General features: G+C 34.6%; 1 non-coding gene across 1 annotated transcript; it reads left to right on the plus strand.

Moving 5' to 3' along the window:
* Positions 1-12,993: 12,993 nt before the first annotated feature.
* LOC150055409 (U6 spliceosomal RNA) lies at positions 12,994-13,100 on the plus strand. Its single transcript, XR_016537509.1, has one exon. It is a non-coding gene; the product is annotated as a U6 spliceosomal RNA (small nuclear RNA).
* Positions 13,101-20,450: the final 7,350 nt, after the last annotated feature.

The raw sequence follows: 20,450 nt of genomic DNA on the forward strand, positions 1-20,450 counted from the left end.
AATAATGCCTTTCATAAAACTATGGATTCAAGAGAAGAAGACATATTCTGCTGTTTTTCAGTGATGTAATCTATAAATATAAATTAGATATATTTAGTTGATGATATTCTTTTAATCATATACCATCCAAATTTATGCCTATGGATTTGATTAATTATTGAAAGAGATGCTTATGTCTGCCACTGTAGTTATAAAGTTATAATTAAAATAATTTAAAATATAATTATACATTAAAAACTATAAATTTATTAAAAACAAATGAAGCTATGGAATTGTCTATTTTCCTATGTTCCATAGCTTTTATAGCATGAATTTTGGAAGCTTTTGTATGTTACATACATATTAACTGTTTTTTTCTTGCAGAATTGATCTCTACACAATTATGAAATGACCCTCACTGTGGTTGATAATTATTTTTTTATTGTTCTGAAGTCTGCTTTGCCTGAAATTACCATAATTACTACATATTCTTTTCATTAGACCATGGACCATCTGTCTCAATCTTTTGTTCATAAAGTATTTCTCTTTTCATGTTCAAAGTGAGTTGCTTATAAACAACAGTAGTTGAGTTCTAATTTTTACTTGGAAATCCACTGTTTAGTATTTATCTTTATTTGGTACTTTGGATAAATTTACATTTAGAGTACTTATTGAGATTAATTAATATCCTTCACATTTTTATTGTTTCCTATTGATTTCTATCCACTGCCTTTGTTCACTGTTTCTTTGTAAAATTATTTCCTTTGAAGGAAACGGTTAGCTTTTCCCACAGATAGCATATGGTGTGTATAACTTTTTATAGGTGAAAGACAAAATCATAAATTCTAGTACTTTTTTAAAAGAAAGATAATAATTCTTCATAATGAAAATATTCTGATACATTACTTATTTGATACATTACTTATTTTTTTGCTCAAAATCATACAGATTTTCCCTTAACACATAATTTATCCTGCAAAGAGTCACTGACACAAATTGTGTTGAGCACATTCCATTGCCTATTATTGAATGGAATCATCTCTCAAAATTAATAGCAAGTAAAGCAAGATGAACAAATAATTTCAAAAAATGTTGATTGGGTTGGTGTCTATCAATATTAGGCAAAATCTATTTTGATCCTTGGTAGTGTTCATATTTTTCTTATATATCCTATATATTTTTGAGAATGATATACAAAATTTTATTTTTGATTTAACATAAAATTTGCTTCCTATATCTTTCTTAACTATATATATATGTATATATATGGAATTACTCACAATGCTTGCTTTCTAATGTGTTCTGTTTTGTGTTTTTTTCAAAACAAGGCTTTTTTATGTATCCTATATTGCTGGACCCAAGTTACAAGACTGTGACACAATCCATGTATGCTTCAATGCCCAGTTTGTAAACAACATGTTTAATTTTAAACTATAAAACTGATATATATCTACTATACATTTACAAGTTTGACTTAATGCATTTGTAAGCATTTCTCAAATTACATAGGAACAGAACAACAGTAGCCATCTCTGCCTTGTTTGAGCTGCAACAAGTGTTCCCAGTGTTTTTTTTAATAAACATTATGTTGTGCTTTGCCTTGCAAAGTGGTACAATGCTTACCTCCATACTTTCTACTCCCCCTCTTCTCTTTCATGTCTTCTTTTTCTTGTAATTAGTTTACATTTAACTCATTGGGTTATAGGCTGAGAATGAGTTTATTTCATTAGGATGGAATTTTCAAATTTGTCAAAAAGCTTTGGATTTTTATAGAAAGAAACTTATATAGAAATATATTACTCTAATTCTGCTATATAAACCATTTTCTTTAACTATTAAAGAAAACTAAGTTTTAGAGTAATTAAAGCCATGCAAGAAAAAATTAAAGCCTCTCAGGGGCCATGAATTTGGCCTAGTGGTAGAGTGCTTGCCTAGCATGTATGAAGACCCAGGTTTGATTCTTCAGTGCAACATACATAGAAAAATTCAGAAATGGTGCTGTAGCTCAAGTGATAGAGCTCTAGCCTTGAGAAAGCCCAAGGACAGTGCTCAGGCTCTGAGTTCAAGTCCCAGGACTGGAAACAAAAAAATAAATATTAGAGCCTGTCTCCTTTATAATGAGTTTAAGAGAAACTATTAATCTATAAAATGACAGGATCAATTATAAGTGACAGAGTGGCTGTATTTTAATCTCCTCTTATTTAATGTAGGAGATAAATAAGATTTTATCACCAATTATTTTATTGTTTAGCCTGCTTCAATTTGTGTGAAGCAATAATTATTCAAGTTTATATTACCTCCCAAGTGTTACCATTGCATTTGTAAGGAGTGCTTTAAAAGTTATCATTTGTGGTTGGTGGGGAGGTAGTAAGGAGGAGGTAGAAAGGAACAATAATTAATAAAATGCCCACTTGCTATTGTACTTGTAAGTTCTTGTAAATAAATCGCTTCTCTATTCTTTCTTTTTTGTTGTTTGCAATCAAAACTAAAATGCTCTCCAAAATTTGTATATTTCTTTAGATGTCTTCAGATACTGACATCAATTCCAAAGCAATAACCATGCTTTGACATTGTACATACCTGGTATGGGCTTATTTTACACTGTCAGTGTAGGAGTTACTAAGAAGCTCCTACTCAGATCAATCTGTCTCTCTGTGCTTATTCTGTTCTCAGATATCTATTCTACTGAACACCATGTAAAAACTCAGAATGGTAGGCTGTCAGTTCTGACTGTGATCTTTCTCCTCTGCTCTTCAGTTAACACATTCTTTTGCTTGTTATTTTCAATGTATTTACTGTCAATCTTAAATTTATTTGGACCAAAAGAAAATGTTTAACACAATGATCAGTAGCAATACCCTATTTATGGCTATTCATTTGTAGCTGCTCAACACAAAACCCTGAAAGCCATTCTCCATTTTAGTTGTTAGATACTCACCACTCTAAACGTGATCCTGTGTCCCCATCACATTTATCAATTGCATGTACAGATTTAGATTCTCTATATTAATGAGTCTCCATAAGATTCACACAAATGTTAATTTTGAGAACATCTGACTTAAGTCAGAAACAAACACAGAATAATCTGTAACATGGCTTTTTGCTGCCCCTGTAATTCTTCAATACCATTCCCTGCATCTGTTTCTGCTTTGTTCTGCCTTTGTTCCTTCATCTTACGACAGCATGTGCTCTCACAATTATTAGATTCTGTCAGTTCCCTGTGTTATCATTGCATCTGAAGCTCTTTAGCTTTCTGTGTAATGTTCTACATTATCTATCCCTATCTACCTGTCTCCCTTTATTGCCTGTCATTTCTGTCTCATTTACTATTCTCTAGTATCAGTGGAGTTTTTTTAGAAGCACAGATGCATTGTACATGCCAGAGAGTTTACTCAAAAGAAATGCATACCTTCACAATATTACATAGATCAGTCTTCAAGGCTCCAGTTTCACAAGATAGACCTCCTTGTAGAAGCCTTTAATGATACAACTAAATTTGGCAGCACTTTTGGCTCCCAGTTCATGAACTTGAACTGAACATTCTAAGTATAATACATTGTCTGCAAAAATTAGGGAAGCCTACATGGTTCTTCATTCTCTGTAATAAAAAGATGCAAGATGTGGCAAACTTTCTTCTTTTTGTCACAATGTCTTGGCAAACCTCTGAAAATCAGTCACTCACAGGACAGGTATATGAAACACCACAGAATTTATCTTGCAACATCTGGAGTCCATATATCACTAAGACCTTTTGGTATATTAGATATTTATTGTGTCTCATATCCATGCAGCAAGAAGCTGGTATTATAATGTAATGGTATGATTTTGTGAGGGAATATCAGGTATCCAAGTCTTCTTCTGGGGGAATGTTAGCTAATCCAGGTCTTCATAGCAGTTGTGTTATTACTGAAGAGAGGAGAGTTAAAGCCTTTTGTGAAAATGTGTTAATGTTGTTACCATTTAACATGAATTGCTACTTCTTATTTATATAGACTGATGGAATTTGAAAAAGAAATCATGTTCACCAGATCCAGGATAACAGATTATTTGTGTTAGAATCCACAACCATTCCCTTTGCAAACGAAGAGAACTATAATCCATTTTTTAAATTCTTTTTTATTGTAATGTATGGAGAGGCCACAGTTACATTCATCAGACAGTAGGTGCACTACTTCTCACACATTCATATTCTTTCTCATGTTTTGTATCCATTTCCCTCCCCCACCCCCTCACAATCATCTTGTTTCCCGCCCTTCCCTTTCCTATTTCAAATAAACAAATAAATATGCAATATGCCAGGCAACAAAGTCAGGTACTATAAAAATGGAAGATTAACCAAAGGCCAACATAAGAGAAGACAAATAAAGTAGTACATTAAGAACAACTATCATACAATATACAGCTCTTATTTCCATATTCTGGAGATCCTTTCATTTAGCCTCATCCTATATGGTCTTATGTATCTAAGTTTTGTGCTACTGTAATGCACTCCTAGGAGAGTCCAATGTGTGTGCTAATTATTACAAATAAGGAAAACCATTGAGCCTATGTTCCTTTGGATCTGGCTTACTTCCCTTAATAAGATTTTTTCTGTGTCTTTCCATTTCCTAGCAAATGGAGCAATGTCATTCTTTCTGATGGCAGCATAGAATTTCATTGTATATAAATACCACATGTAGATCCAATCATCTACTGAGGGGAAACTGTATTGGTTCCATATCTTTGCTATAGTAAATAGTGCTGCAACGAACATCGTTGTGGTACTGGCTTTAGTATGTCCTTCTTTCAGGATGTTTGGGTAAATGCCAAAGAGTGGGATTGCTGGGTCATAGGGGAACTCTATGTTTAGTCTTTTGAGGAATTGCCATACTTCTTTCCACAGTGGGTGAATGAGTTTACGCTCCACCAACAGTATAGTAGCGATCCATCCTGGCCTGGCCACATCCCTGCCAGCACCTGTTTCTTTTTTTTTTCTTTTTTTTTTTTTTTAGATTTCTTGATTATGGTCATTCTAACTGGAGTGGGGTGGAATCTCAGTGTTGTTTTTGATTTGCATTTCTTTTATGGCCAGAGATGTGGAGCATTTCTTCATGTGTCTATAGGACACTTTTATTTTCTCTTCAGAAAAGTCTTTAAGTCTTTGGCCCATCTTTTAATGGGATGATTGTTTCTTTGAAGATTTGTTTTGGAGAGATTCACCTGTTTTAGATGTGGATATATTTTAGGTATGAGGCCTTTGTCTGTTGTATGGTTAATGAAGATCTTCTCCCACTTTGTGGGCTTTCTATTTAACTTGTGTAGATCCATTTCTTTGATGAATATTGATGCAAAACTTCTCAACAAAATATTGGCTTGAAGAACCCATCAGAAAATTTATGCACTATGATCCAACAGGATTCATCACAGTGATACAATGCTGGTCCAAGACACACATGTGAATTAATATAATTCTTCACATCAATAGGAGCAAGGACAAGAATCACATAATAATTTCAATCAAGAATGAGACGGATACCCACTCTCTCCACTCTCTTCAACATAGAAGTAGAATTTCTAGCAATAACAATAAGACAAGAAGCAAACATAGAGGGAATCCTAATAAGGAAGGGAGAAATAAAATTTTCCCTGTTTGAAGATGACATGGTTCTGTACTTTAAGAATCCTGCAGACTCCACTCCCAAGTTGCTTGAGCTGATTCAAAACTTTGGCAAAGTAGCAGGGTATAAAATTAGCCCTCAAAAATCAGTGGCTTTCCTACAAGAAGAGTGAGGCAGAGACCAGGAAAGCAACCCCTTTTGCAATAGCCTCAAAAAATACTTAGGAATTAATTTAACTAAGGATGTAAAAGACAACTTTAAAAACTTGAAAAAGGAAATCAAAGCAGAATTAAGGAAATGGAAAAACCCTCCCATGCTCCTGGATTGGGAGAATTTATTTCGTAAAAACGGCAATCCTGCCCAGGACTATCTATAAATTCAGTGCCATATCCATCAGTATCAATGTATCATTCTTTAATGAAACAGAAGAAGCAATCCAAAAATTCATATGGAATAATAAAAGACACCAAATAGCAAAAATAACCCTTAGCAGAAAGAACAGTGCTGGAGGAATATCAACACTAAATTTTAGATTCTATTACAGAGATATAGTAATCAAAACAGATTGATACTGGCACAAGAATAAGCCTGAGGACAGGGGAATAGAACAGAAGACCTGGATATCAACACACAAACCTACGGCTACCTAATATTCAGTAAAGGGGCCAAAATTAATATGGAAGAAAGACAGCCTCTTCAGCAAATGATGCTGGTGAATTTTTTAAGCACCTGCAAAAAAAATAAAGCTGGGGCTGGGAGTTTAGCCTAGTAATAGAGTGCTTGTGTAGCATGCACAAAGATCCAGGTTCAATTTCTCAGTACCACATACATAGAAAAAAAGCCAGAAGTTGTGCTGAAGCTCAAGTGATAGAGCTCTAGCCTTTAGAAAGACCAAGGACACTACCCAGGCCCTGAGCTCAAGCCCAGGACTGGCAAAAAAATAAAAAATATAAACCTGGACTCTTATATGTCACCCTGCACCAGAATTCATTCCAAATGGATCAAAGAACTTGAGGTAAAAGCAGATTCCTTGAAAACTTTACAGAAGGAACAGGAGATACACTAGGATACATTGTCATAGGTCCCAGCTTCTTGCAGCATGCAAGATGTAGAAGTATTAAAACACTAGAAAGATATTTTTAAAATGCAGATTTATCTCTATCACTTTTTGCACACACATATATATATATATATAAATGTTCAAAAATAGCCATCCACATGATCTTCCCTCTAACACAAATTGTTGGTTTAGTATAAACAAACAGAAGTTTCTTTACATTGTCAATTTTCAAGTGCTATTTATTTATTTATTCTTTGGTTCAGTCATGGGGCTTGAACTGTGCACCAGGGCACTGTCCCTGAACTCTTCAGCTCAAGGCTAGTGCTCTGATAATTTGAGTCACAGCGGCACTTGTTTTCTGGTTGTTAATTGTAGATAAGTGTCTTACAGGTTTTCATGCCCTGGCTGGCTGTGAACCATTATCCTCAGTTCTCATCCTCCTGAGTAACTAGGTTTACACATGTGAGCTACTGGCTCTCTGCTCTTAAGTGTATTATTTTTTTGTTGGGGACTGACTGTGAGGTCAATGACCTTGGACCTGACCTTGGCCCTGACCTTGGACCTACACAACTGTATACACAAGGAAGTAACTCTTATCAGGATAACTTTAAGCAATGTCAATCAGTTCTTATCAGGATAACTTTAAGCAATGTCAATCAGTTCTTATCAGGATGACTTTAAGCAATGTTAATCCTTTCTCATTTATCCTATATGTGACTTGTTTACTATGTTGTATGAATGTAGCCTCTGGCAGTTCCTTAGTTTTAAAAAGAGTATTTAAGGTCAGAACTTAAAATAAACAGGACAGTCTTAGGCGGCAGTCTGGAGCTCACAGCCTTCTTGGACTGCTGACTTGGGCTGTAGTCCTCCCAAACTCCATCTGTTTGTCTCTCTTTTAATTTTTACTAGTCCTTGCCCCTATTTCAGGAATCCCAATCTGCGAACCCTGGTTTGCTGCCGGCTGGCCCCGGCCTTTTTTAATTGGTAATTTTCTTAAAATAAGCTTAATTAGCTCTCTTGAGTTCTTAGTATGATAACTGGGATCTTGGAGTGTCTTGATTTATACATTATTTGGTCTCATAGAGCACATGGCCCTGCCTCTGATTCTTCAGTACTTCTATCTTATATACTCTCATTATTGCTGCACAGACTACAATCACTGCTATCAATTCCTTGAAGAAACAGTCTTGTCAGTCTGTATAGCCCATGCTTAGAAAACTGAGAATACTTCATCCCTCTTATGCTACTTTGTAGATTGAATTCACTTTAAATCTTAATAATAATTCCTAACCTTAGGAGAGCCATTGACTTTTCTGGCTGTGTTCCAATAATTCTTCAGTGTATAAAATATTTTCTATTTTTTGTTGGTTGTGGGGCTTTGAATCAGGGCCTAGATACTGTCCGTGAGCATCTTTGTGCTCAAAGCTAGCACTGTACCACTTGAACAGCTCCACTTCGCGTTTTTGAATGGTTAATTGGAGATAAGAATCTCACAGGATGGGGAGTTTTCTGCATTGTCTGGCTTTAAACTGCAATTCTCACATCTCAGCCTCCTGCACATAGTGTCTAGGATTACAGGAATAAGCCCTTGAAGCCTGGCCTATTAAACCATAAGACATACTTTATACCTTTTCTCTTACTGTATAATACCATCACTACTCATATAATTTGATTTCTTCCATTTTGCTGATAAACTAACCACAGGGATAAATGCCATATATGTCCAATACCTATTTCCAAATCATCCAGAAAGCTTCCCTGTATCCTATCTTACTTTCTAAGAAGAATTAATTGCTGTAGTTTTTCCGTTGATCCATTCACTTTTCTTTCATTTTTTTTGTATTAATGGAATTTTTTTTTGAGGGGGGGACTTGGAGTCAGGACCTGAGCACTGTCCCTGAGCTTCTCTATGCTCAAGTCCAATACTCTACCACATGAGCCATAGCCCTACTTCTGCTTTTTTTTTGTCTAAGTACTTCATTGCAGGTAAATGTCTCATAGAATTTTCTTCCTGAACTGTCATAGAACTGTGATCCTTACATCTCAGGCCTCTTGACTAGCTAGGATTACAGCTATGAGTCAGCAATGCCCAGAACAACCTCTTTCCAATAGTCAGAGTTATAATTGTGTAAGTTTTCCCTTTTCTTTCTCATTCAAAATTTTTCATGTTTTTTCCATAAAAAGTCATCTCTGTGATATAACTACTGACACTGAACAATTTTACAGCAAAGCTGTTGGGTATCTCCAGGTTTACTTCCAACTGAGCTCGTTAACTTTCACTTTCATTCCTCAACTAAAACATCATCACTTTAATTCAGTGTTGACTTAATCTTTCAGCCTCACTATATTTGATGTGCTTTGACTGTTATCTGCCTGTAGGCCTTTAACAAATGTTTTAGATTAAATTCTCTCCTTAAACTTCAGGATTTATGCATGCAGTTACTTGCCATCTTCATTCAAATGCTTTAAAATTTGCATGTACAAAAATTTTCTCTTGATTTACTTTAAATCATATCTTTCATACTATTTTTTAAATCTTTAGGAATATAAAATTTATTTTTCTAATTACTTTGAAAAATTTATTTTAGAAAGCCATTTATTCTTTGTTTCACTTTATAAAACAGACCAGAGAAGTTTATTTAGGCTCAATGTAAAGGTTAAGCCTATGTTATTTGAACTAGCAAGTTAAACAATGCTATTTTTATGAGATCAAAACTTGAGATGCATCTTTATAGATGGTATTATCAGTTTCATAATTTATATCTAACCCATTCTTATTTCTTTTCTCTAAAAAAATCATTCTCTAAAAATTATTCAACAGATTTTTTTCACAGCTCCTCTGCATATGTATAAATGTAAATATATATTTGAACTATACACATAAAATATATTTTATATCATATGTAGAATTATTATATATAACAGTTTATATCATATTATATAATGATATTTTATATATATCCTATATATCACTTTATGTATCATATATCATCATATATTTATAGGTATCAATATAGATACCTAGACATAGTTAGAAAGATGATATATAGCATGATGTATGAAGTGATAGATGATATAGCTCTGCACATGATATATCATGTAAGGAGATATGTGATCCAAAATGCTACTTTTTCCTCAGGAAACCCTATGCTTCCCAAGTTTTCTCTCTGATTTTCTGCAAGTTTTTCCAGTATTTGAAAAGATATAAACCAAACTTAATTTACTCAACACAAAACACTTTTATTGTAATTAATAGAGGGTTTATAGTTATATTCGCCAGATAGAAGGTGCATTGATACCCCTTCTCGTGTTTTTGTCCCCTTTCCCTCTTCCACCCCTTCTCTCTTCTTTTCTCCCCTTCCCTTTCCTATTTAAAATGAAAAATGAAACATATATACAATACACCTGACAACAAGGTAAGAGACTGTGACAATATGATAATAACCAAGAAATAACCAAAGTAATGAGAATTAACAAAGGACATTAGAACAATATATAGCTCTTCTTTCCATATCCTGGAGGTTCTTTCATTTAGCCTCATCCTATCTAGGTTTTGAGCTATTCTTATACTCTGCTAGGAAAGTCCAAGGTTTGTAGTAATTATTACAAATGAGAGAAACAATTGAGCCTATGTTCTTTTGGGTCTGGCTGGCTTACTTCACTTAATATGATTTTTTCCATGTCTTTCCATTTCCTTACAAATGGGGCAATGTCATACTTTCTGATGGCAGCATAGAATTCGATTAACACAAAATATTTTGATGGATTTTTAATCTCACCGGAAGTAAATTTCAAAGTACTTAATTTCAGTTAAATCTCACAAGCTTTTGCTTAGCTACAACTGTCGTACAGTGATTTCATCCAGCACTTCATGTCAGAGTTTCTTGACAAACTTCAGCTACACTAATTTCTCCTCTTTTGCTGCTATTCATCCTGCTACATTGAAGTTGCTCCTCTTTTTTTTGAATATGCTGGCATTGTAAAGAATTAACACTCTTTTCCTGTGTTTTCCTGCTGAACCTTATGCCTTAAAATCTTCTGTGACTATCCAATACACATTAATGCTTTCATTTTTTTTGTTCTTTTGAGTCTTCTTCCCTGGTTTGCTTAGTACTCATAATCTCTATGCCTATGCCACCATATTCATTATACTTATCAATTGCCATTAGCAAATTGTATGTAAGTTTATAGAAAATAACCTCTCTTGTGTTCCAACTGCTACATAATCTGACATATACTACGGGTTTGCAGTTTGCAGAAGGGTTAAGTTAAAAGATTTTCTTGAAAAGATTTTCACAATACACTATCTGCTAGTATATAGAAGTCTATCTTATTTTACATTTTATTCCTAAGCAGACTTTGTATATATAGTGCTTTGTTGATTTGATTTCATATACATTTCTGAGTATATGATTCACCTATTTTAGTTACCTTGAATTTTAAATCTTTCATCATATTACATGGAAGCTTGTTGTTTTTTGATATAGAAATTCATCAATTATACAAACTTATTTCAGATTCATTTTTGCCTTATATTTTTAGACAAAAAATATAGTACTTACTCATGGAAATATGCAAAAATCCAAATACTTATTCTTTCAATATTCTATTTAACCTTAATGTTTTTCATTTACCCTGTGTGATATTCTTTTGTATATCATGGATTATCTTCCCAGTGCCCGTAGTGTTGATTGGCTTTAATATTAAATTATATATTTTATCTCATGTTGGTATCTCACTCTGAATTCTGAATTTGTGTGTTTCTAAATTTATTTATTGTGTTAATTTTATTTTCCTAAAATGTTATTCCAGTTTTAAACATAGCTCCTCATTTTAACTTTTTTTTTAGGTTTTATGTGATAATCATACATATACAAAATCACATGTGGTGTTAAACCCATTCTTGGCTTAGAATAATACTTTCCAAGTCTTTTCATTTCCTTATGAATTGAGCAATATAATTCTTTTTGATGGAAGTATAGAATTCCATTACATTCCCTTGATCCATTTGTCCATTGAGGGGCATGTGGTTTGATTTCATATCATAGCTATGGTAAGCCATGCTGTAATGAACATGGATGTACTGGTAGCTTTAGTGCAGCCTGATTTGTAGTCATTTAGAGAAGTGTTATTTCTGGGTCATAGGGAAGCTCTATGCTTAGTCTTTTGAGGAACCTCCAGACTGCTTTCTAGAGTGTTTGAAAGCTTACATTTCCACCAACAGTATAATATAGTTCTTTTGTGGCTGTATCTTCCCTGGCATCTGTTATTGTTAGTGTTCTTATGAAAGCCATGAGGTGGATGAGGTGGAATCTTGATATTATCTTGATGTGCATTTCTTTTATGGCCAAATATGTTGAACATCTCTTCATGTGTCTATTGACCATTCTTATTTCTTCTTTAGAGAAATCTCTAAGTTGTTAGTCTACTTTAAAAAGTTGGATTATTGTTTCCTTAAGAATTGTTTTTGACATGTTTAGCCAGACCCCTAAAAAGCACAGGCTGCTTGATTTTCCTCATTTCTAATAATTAGAATGTACATATAAATCTACAAGTACAACTGAATAGTAAAAGTCAAATAATTACTCTTAGAAATCATTAAACAGCACTATGAACAGTCCCACAGTGTAACCAAAAAAAAGCAGAGTAGTTATTTGCGTATGACCATTTAAAATGATGCTTATCAAAATGAACTCCAAGAAATGGAAATAAAAGGATTTTTATTGTACTGTTTTCCAGTTTTTCATTTTTTCCTTCTTTTCCTTTTTTTTCTTTGGTTTATTTCCTCTTTTCACTGTATTAATTTCTGTACCCTCTGTCTTGTATATAAGTCTATCTGTTTTGGGGAAGGGAAGGGGAATTAGAAACAGTGGGAACCAATTAAGCAATGATGTTCTTCACTAGGTACTATGTTGGAAATGAACCATACAACGTGGGAGGGAAGGGACCTTGGAGAGAAAAATTGGGAGAGAATGAGGGAGTGGGTGACCCTATTGTAAAGGAAATATTCTCATTCCCTGACTTGTGTAACTGTAACCCCACTGTACATCAAATTTTCAAAATTTTTAAATGCATTCTCTGCTTACTTGCCTTTATATTTGTTATGAATGAGAGAAATTTTTAATTTACTTGAAATTTCCCTCAAACATTACTATGTGAATCATTCTTGCGACTGATCAATTGTAAATATAACACACTACTTCTCAAGTTATCTAGAACAAGTAATATATTCTTGTTTATTAATAAGCAATTTGATCTATATTCACCGTTTCATTTTCTTTCTACCACGATTTTATGATTAGTTTGTTTCTAAAGTCTTAGGAAAACTACTTATCCTCCACAGAAAAACAGGTTTAAGTGCTCACTTCTGCAGCACATATACTAAAGTTGGAATGATACAGAGAAGATTAGCATGGCTCCTGTGTAAGGATGACACATAAATTCGTGAAACATTCCATATTTTTAATGTAACCTTTCTATGAATTGCAGTAAAAATATATAAAAAATTGGTTTAAAATATATAATACAATATTACATAGAATACTAAGAAGATATGAATATAAAATATCAAATGTAGGCATAATTACAATTTGATTTGTATATGATATGCATGAATAAAAATATTTTAATCTGTTATTATTACTTTGGGACATGAATCTTTTAAATTTCAGCCTGCTTGAAAATTTACCTTACACAAATGAGCTATTGAGCTGTTACTAATTAGAATTTTATTTCTCTGAGTGGCTGTAGGAATCAATCAGGAAGTCAGAGATGAATTTTTGTTGACCATGACACAGACATAAAAAATATGGATCATTAGCAAGCAGCATAATATAATTTAAAAGCTATTGAAAGCAGAAATGTGGTCCCATACCATGAAAGAATTGGATGACCTATTTTGCCACTTCAGTTTTCAGATTCTCAGCATGGTTCCATGTCAGTAAAGCTCAAAGCCAAGGAGGTTATTTAGGGTTGTTAATCTGTCATCTTTTACTAGTGGGTTAAAATATATGATGGCAATTTCTTCCTTGTTAAAAACATTCCCCACATAGTCTTAAATTTCCTAATATTGAATAGTTAATTAAAAGATGCTATGTATGATTTTGGATAACACAATTGGATTAGGAACATTACTGCAGGTAACATAACTTGAGATTAGGAAGAGAATATATATACATGTGTATATAAATTTTGCTTACTTCTTCACAGACATATGTATAAATATTTATATTGTCTGAGATCACACATACATTTTCTCATCTGGATTTCCTGCCTTTGATTGGATAAGATTTTATTCAGTGAAATCAAGAAAGTATCTACTGGATTTGTGTTTGCAGAAGTTTTGCCTCTTAGAATTGTCCTACCACACAGGCAATTGTGATTGACTGCCAAGATGCTCCAACAGTTACCCATGCGTTGCTGATATACTGTGAATGTTATGATGCTGTTTCTAATGGTGAAAAGTCCTGCAAGGGTGGTAGTGATCCTTGTCCTCACAGAAAGGTCTTTGTAATAGTTTCTGATTAAAATTCCACATCTAGCTTCATGTGATGACTATTAGTCAAAATGCAAGTTCACTAAAAGTATTGTATAAACTACCTTCAGGTTATGCATATTATGTATATAGGAAACCATGACATTTTGTTCTTATTGGAAAGATATCACATTGTGCAAATACAAATATTTCCAAATATTAAAAATATTATGAAAGTTTTCTGATAACAAGATTTCAAATGAGGGCTGCTAGACCTAGATCACTCCTAAATGAATCTTTAAAGTACTTTGACTGGCCAGGTGACTCACTCCTATAAAGCTAACTAGTCAAGAGACTGAGATCTGAGGATCACAGTTCAAAGCCAGCCTCGGCACAAAAGTCCATGAGATTTCTATCTCCAATTAAGCACCAAAAACCCAGAAGTGGTACTGTGACTCAAGTGGTAGAGCACTAGTCTTAAACTGAAGAGTTCAGGGACAGTTCCCAGCCCCAGAGTTCAAGACCCAGGACAAAATAAAAAAGCAAACAAAAAAGAAGCCCCACCAACTTTGACTGGATTGCTATTCATATATGGCTTTTCTTTCATTCTTGAACATTTTATGCAGCTGTAATTACCTGTTTAAACAACACTATAACATAAGAATGGATAGAATCTCATTAATATGTAGAAAAAAATCTTTCTTCAGAAGTTAATTGTGAGCCTGTTGTCAGGTGTTAGGAAAATAGACACAAACTCAGACAAGATAGAGTAAATTCAGCAATTACTACTTATTCCTTCTGTATCTACAATATGTCCTTTACCTTTGATCGAGTCTACAACCAGAGCTTTGTCTTCTCTCTTTAAGATTATGAACACTATTTAACACCTCACCTTGATATTTGGATTTGCAGAGAATTAAAATTAGAGAATTAGATGATATGTATGTAGTATGTTTTTGTGTATATAAAGTGCTGATTTGAAAGGAGTAGAAACTGACTCAGGATTGTGGAAGATTTTGATTTTATATAAGATATCCCATCAAAGGATGCATGGGTGTTAAAGACTTAAGCTCCAACTGGAGGAGCTACTGACAGTTGATTGGATCACAGGTGCACTAACTTCATGTATAAATTAATCCATTGATTGGTTCACAGCTGATGTCGGATGCATGACCTAGTTGGAGAAATTGGGTCCTTAAGGGAGTGTCTATGTTGTATCTTTTCCCTGATGCTGTCCTCTCAGTCTTCGCTTCCTACCTGCAAGAGAATGAGCAGCTTACCTCTGAAAAACTCTTCCAACATGATTCTCTGCCTCATCTAAACTCATAGCAATGGAGCCAGCCAATCGTGGACTTCAAAATAGACCTATAGGATTTTTTTTAATATTCTTCTCTCAGCAATTTAATCACAGTAACAAAACATGACCAAAATTGGAAGCAGTTGAGTTCAAAACACACTCTGGAAACCAGGTCCCTGGACACTGATGCACATAAACGTTTGTGGCAAGCAGGCAGTGTGCAAACTCCAGCATTATTTTTATACTAAAATGTTTTATTATCATTAAATAATACAAAGAAAAATATAATGGATCATTATTCTTGTTACCCCTTTCATCACTTTCTTCCATTTCTCCCATACCTATAACTCTCTTTAATTTTCTTAGTTTCATACGACACATTAAATATTATATTTGCACTATTTTCTCCACTTCTTTTCATTTGTGTACTCTACTTTCATGGAACTCTCCACACAGATTTCAAGTGCCAATTTCTCAGTGTACGTTTGTTACTCTGAGTTTTTCTAAGAAAATGCAACATTTGAATTTTCCACTCAAATATAATATTTTGGTTAGTGTGCATTTATGCACTTTCATGTATTCCTATATGGGTTTACTAATATGTTTAAAAATTAATAAATCTATATGATGTGAGAATCTATAATACGAATATTGAGGTAGAATTTTTAATATTATGATCACCTCTACAAAACACTTCAAAATATCATTCACAATATTATTTGTTTAAACACATACATGCGTGCAAACACACACACATACACACACACACACACACACTAGCCAGGAACCTTTGGCACATACCTGTAGTCCTGGCTACTAAGGAGGCTGAGATTTAAGGATGATGTTTCAAAGCCAGTCCAGGCACAAAAGTCAATGAGAGTTTTATTTCCAATTAACTACAAAAAATTGGAAATGGCACTATGGCTCAAGTGGTAGAGCACTAGCCTTGAGCTGAAAAGTTCATGAACAGCACCTAAGCCCAGAGTTCAAGCATCACTACATAAAAAATAAAATAGCCTGGGTACCATATGTTAGCCAAGTTGGCAGATCAAATTTGACTAAAAGGTGAAAGAAAAATTGGAAAGATTGTGAGTGCAGAGAAAGGGGTGGTGTTGTCCAAAACAAAATGCACTATTTACATGACTTACCTAATTACAACCCCTCTGTATATCACCTTTAAAATAACAATGATTTTTTGTTTTGTCCTTTGTTTTGTTTTGTTTTGTTTTGATGGGCCATGGAGCTTGAACTCTGGGCCTGGGAGCTGTCCCTGAGGTCTTCAGCTCATAGCTAGCATTCTATGACTTGAGCCAAAGCACATGGCACCACTTATGGTTTTCTGTGGTTAAGGATATCATGGATTTTCATTCCTGGGCTGGCTTTGAACTTCAATTCTCAGGTTTCCTCTTCCTGAGTAGTTAGGATTACAAGCATGAGTCATCAGCACCCTGCTTAAAATAGCAGTTTTAAAAATAACAAAGTGAGGGCTTCGAGTTTTGCCTAGGGGCAGAGTGCTTGTCTAGCATGCACGAAGACCCGGGTTTGATTCCTCAGTGCCAAATATATAGAAAAAGCAAAAAGTGGTGCTGTGGCGCAAGTGGTAGAGCTCTAGCCCTGAGAAAGCCCAAGGACAGTACTCAGGCCCTGAGAACAAGCCTAGGACAGGCAATAATTTATCAAAGTGAGTAAAGTCAAATCCCCTAATAGCCAAGAATATTTAAAATGCATGTTTTGTCAGAATACTTCTTCTTAGGTAAAGTAACTAATCATTGCAATTTTTTTCGTATATTTTTATTGTAATTAATAGAAAGGTTACATTACATACACCAGAAAGAAGGTGCATTACTTCACATACTTGATAACCTTTCTCATGTCTTTGTGTCCATTTCCCTCCCCCCACCACCACCCCTCATCTTGTTTCCCCCCTTCCTTATCTGATTTCAAATAACCAAATACACATATATAGAATATATCAGATAACAAGGTGAAATATTGCAACAATATGAGATAGCCAAGGGACAGCAAAAGAGATGAGATAACATAGTACATTAAGGACAACAATCACTCATTATATGCCTTTTGTTTGTATATCCTGGAGGTCCTTTCATTTAGCATCATACTATATGGCTTTATCTATCTAGGTTTTGTTCTATTGTATATCTCTGCTAGGAGAGCTCAAGGTTTCTACTGATCATGACAAATGAAGGAAACCATTGAGTCTATGTTCCTTTGAGTCTGGCTTATTTCACTTAATATGATTTTTTCTAAGTCTAGTGGATTCAGTAATAGTGGACTTATTATGTCCTTGTTTCTGGATGATTGGGTGAATACCAAGTAGTGGAATTGCTGGCTCATAGGGGAGTTCTATTTTTAGTCTTTTGAGGAACTGCTATACTTATTTTCACAGTGATTGAACAAGTTTGCACTCCCACCAACAGTCATTGCAAAACTTTTATTTTTAAAAGATGGTAAAATAGACAGCATAGCAATTCTCCAAAAGCAAAGTGAAAAAAGTTATGCTGCATTAATACAATGAATTAGCAAGCCTTATTTGCTCATTCCTTCCTTACAAAATACATTTTAAAGTCAGATAGTGGTATTTTATGCCAGTCCTGGGCTTGAAATCAGGGCTTGAGCACTGTCCTTGGACTTTCTCAAGGCGAAAGTTCTACCACTTGAGCCTGAGCACCACTTCCAGCTTTTTTATTTTTTTTGTATATGGTACCGAGGAATTGAATCTAGGTCTTCATGCATGCTAGGCAAGCACTTGACCGCTAGGCCAAACTCCCAGCCAGATAATGATTTTGAAAAAGATCAGCTTTCATTGAGTAGTTACTAAGAGAGTGACAAAATGGAAAAAAATAACATTCACAAAAAAAGTCTATCTGTGTTTCTAAATCAACTGGATATTCAGTCCAACAGAAAGTGGAAATTACGACCTTCACAATTTTAGATAGTCATTAAAAACAGTTTACATCATGTATTTGAATGAAAGATAAAATAATAAAATTTCTTGAACATATAGATAGCCTCTTCAACAAGCGGTGATGACAGAACTGGTTAAACACCTGCAGAAAACTAAAGTTGGATCCTTCTATGTCACCCTGCACAAGGATTCAAATGTATCAAACACCTGGAGATAAAAGCAGATACAGTGAAAACTTTACAAGAAGGAATAGGAGATATACTAGATCTTCTTGGCACAGGTCAAAACTTTCTTAATAAGGACCCAGAAACACAACAAATCAAAGACAGTTTGGATAAGTGGGACTGCATTAAATTTCAGTTTCTGTATAGCAAAGGACATAGCTAGCAATTTAAATAGAAATCCCATAGAGTGGGAGAAGCTCTTAACTAACCACACAACAGACAAAGGCCTTATATCTAAAATATATCTATAGCTCAAAAAATTGAATCTCTCCTAAACAGATCTCCAGAGCAACAACCATTCAATTAAAAGATGGGCCAAAGAATTAAAGAGAGACTCCTCTGAAGAAGAAATAAGAATGGCCTATAGGCACATGAAAATATGCTCAACATATTTGGCCATAAAAGAAATGCAAATCAAAACAATTCTGAGATTCCACCTTACTGCAGTTAGAATGGCATGATCAAAAATCTAATAACAGAATTTGGCGGAAGAAGGAGGTGGTTCATTGTGAGTCTTTTTGAGCTCTAGCCAAGATTTCAGTTCTATCATCGTAGGATAAACTTTATTCCCAAAGATCGATTCTAAGTGAGCTTCAGCATAACAGAGATCTCATTCAGAGAGGAAAAAGGCAGGAAACCAGCCCAAGAAGACAGCTTGGAGCAGCACCAGCGCTTGGAGCCGCCATGGAGACAAAGCTTTCCTCCAGAACCCACAGCACTTCTTGTCAGAGAAGACCTGCTGGCTATAGAAAGAGCTAGACAGAGCCTGACCAAGCCGAGAGCCATCAGCTATCAGTGTCTCAAACCTGCCAGCTTCACAGAACCATAAACCCAGCAATTTGTGGGCAATTCGGGGGAAGCGTTTCCACTTTTGCTCAAGGAATGGCATTGAGAAGGAAGACTATCCCCCACCAGCAGACAGCAGCACCATCTCAATGGTACTGGAAATATACCTCAGGAAATCATCGGAGCGAACTTCTCAAATATCCCGAAGGGCATGCCCATCCAGATAAAAGAAGCATTTAGAACCCCAAACAGACCTGACCAGAAAAGAACATCCCACTGCCACGTTATAGTCCGTACAGGATCAATAGAGACCAAAGAAAGGATCCTAAAAGCTGCCAGAGGGAAGAAAACAATCACCTACAAAGGAAAACCAATCAGAATAATGACAGAATTCTCAATAGAGAACATGCAAGCAAAAAGAGATTGGAGGGATATATGTCATGCCCTTAAGAAAAATAAATACCGACCAAGAATACTGTACCCAGCTAAGCTCTCACTCATGACTGAGGGAACAATAAAAACATTCTGTTTCAAGGAAAAGTTGAATCATTACTTAGCAACCAAACCAGTATTACAGAAAATTCTCAAAGAGGTTCATCATATTGAAAACCAACATAAATATGGTACTAACAAAGAAATAGCACCCTAAACTCATACTAGCTAATTACCACAAGAACTGTCAAGCCACAAGCCCTAACTATAGCTTTTAAAAAAAATGGCAAGAACTAGTAAATACTTTTCAATACTAACCCTCAATATCAATGGACTAATTCTCCAATTAAATAGCATGGACCGTCTAGTTTGACCAAAAAGCAAGATTCATCATTCTGCTCTCTTCAAGAGACAGATCTTGCCCCCCAAAACAAACATTGCTTGAAAGTGAGAGGTTGCAATAAAATTTATCAAGCTAATGGCCCCATAAAAAAGCTGGAGATGCCATCCTCATATCAGATAAAATAGACTTCAAACTAAAATTAGAAAAGACAAAGAAAGTTATTATATACTAATAAAGGAAACTCTCCTCCAGGAGGACATAACCATCCTAAATGTCTACATGCCTAATCCCAGAGCACCAAACTTCATCAAGGAAAAGTTACATTCACTAAA

The sequence above is a fragment of the Megascapheus bottae genome, chromosome 13 (genome assembly GCF_031878675.1).
Source record: "Megascapheus bottae isolate mThoBot1 chromosome 13, mThoBot2.hap1, whole genome shotgun sequence".
NCBI classification, from domain to species: domain Eukaryota; kingdom Metazoa; phylum Chordata; class Mammalia; order Rodentia; family Geomyidae; genus Megascapheus; species Megascapheus bottae.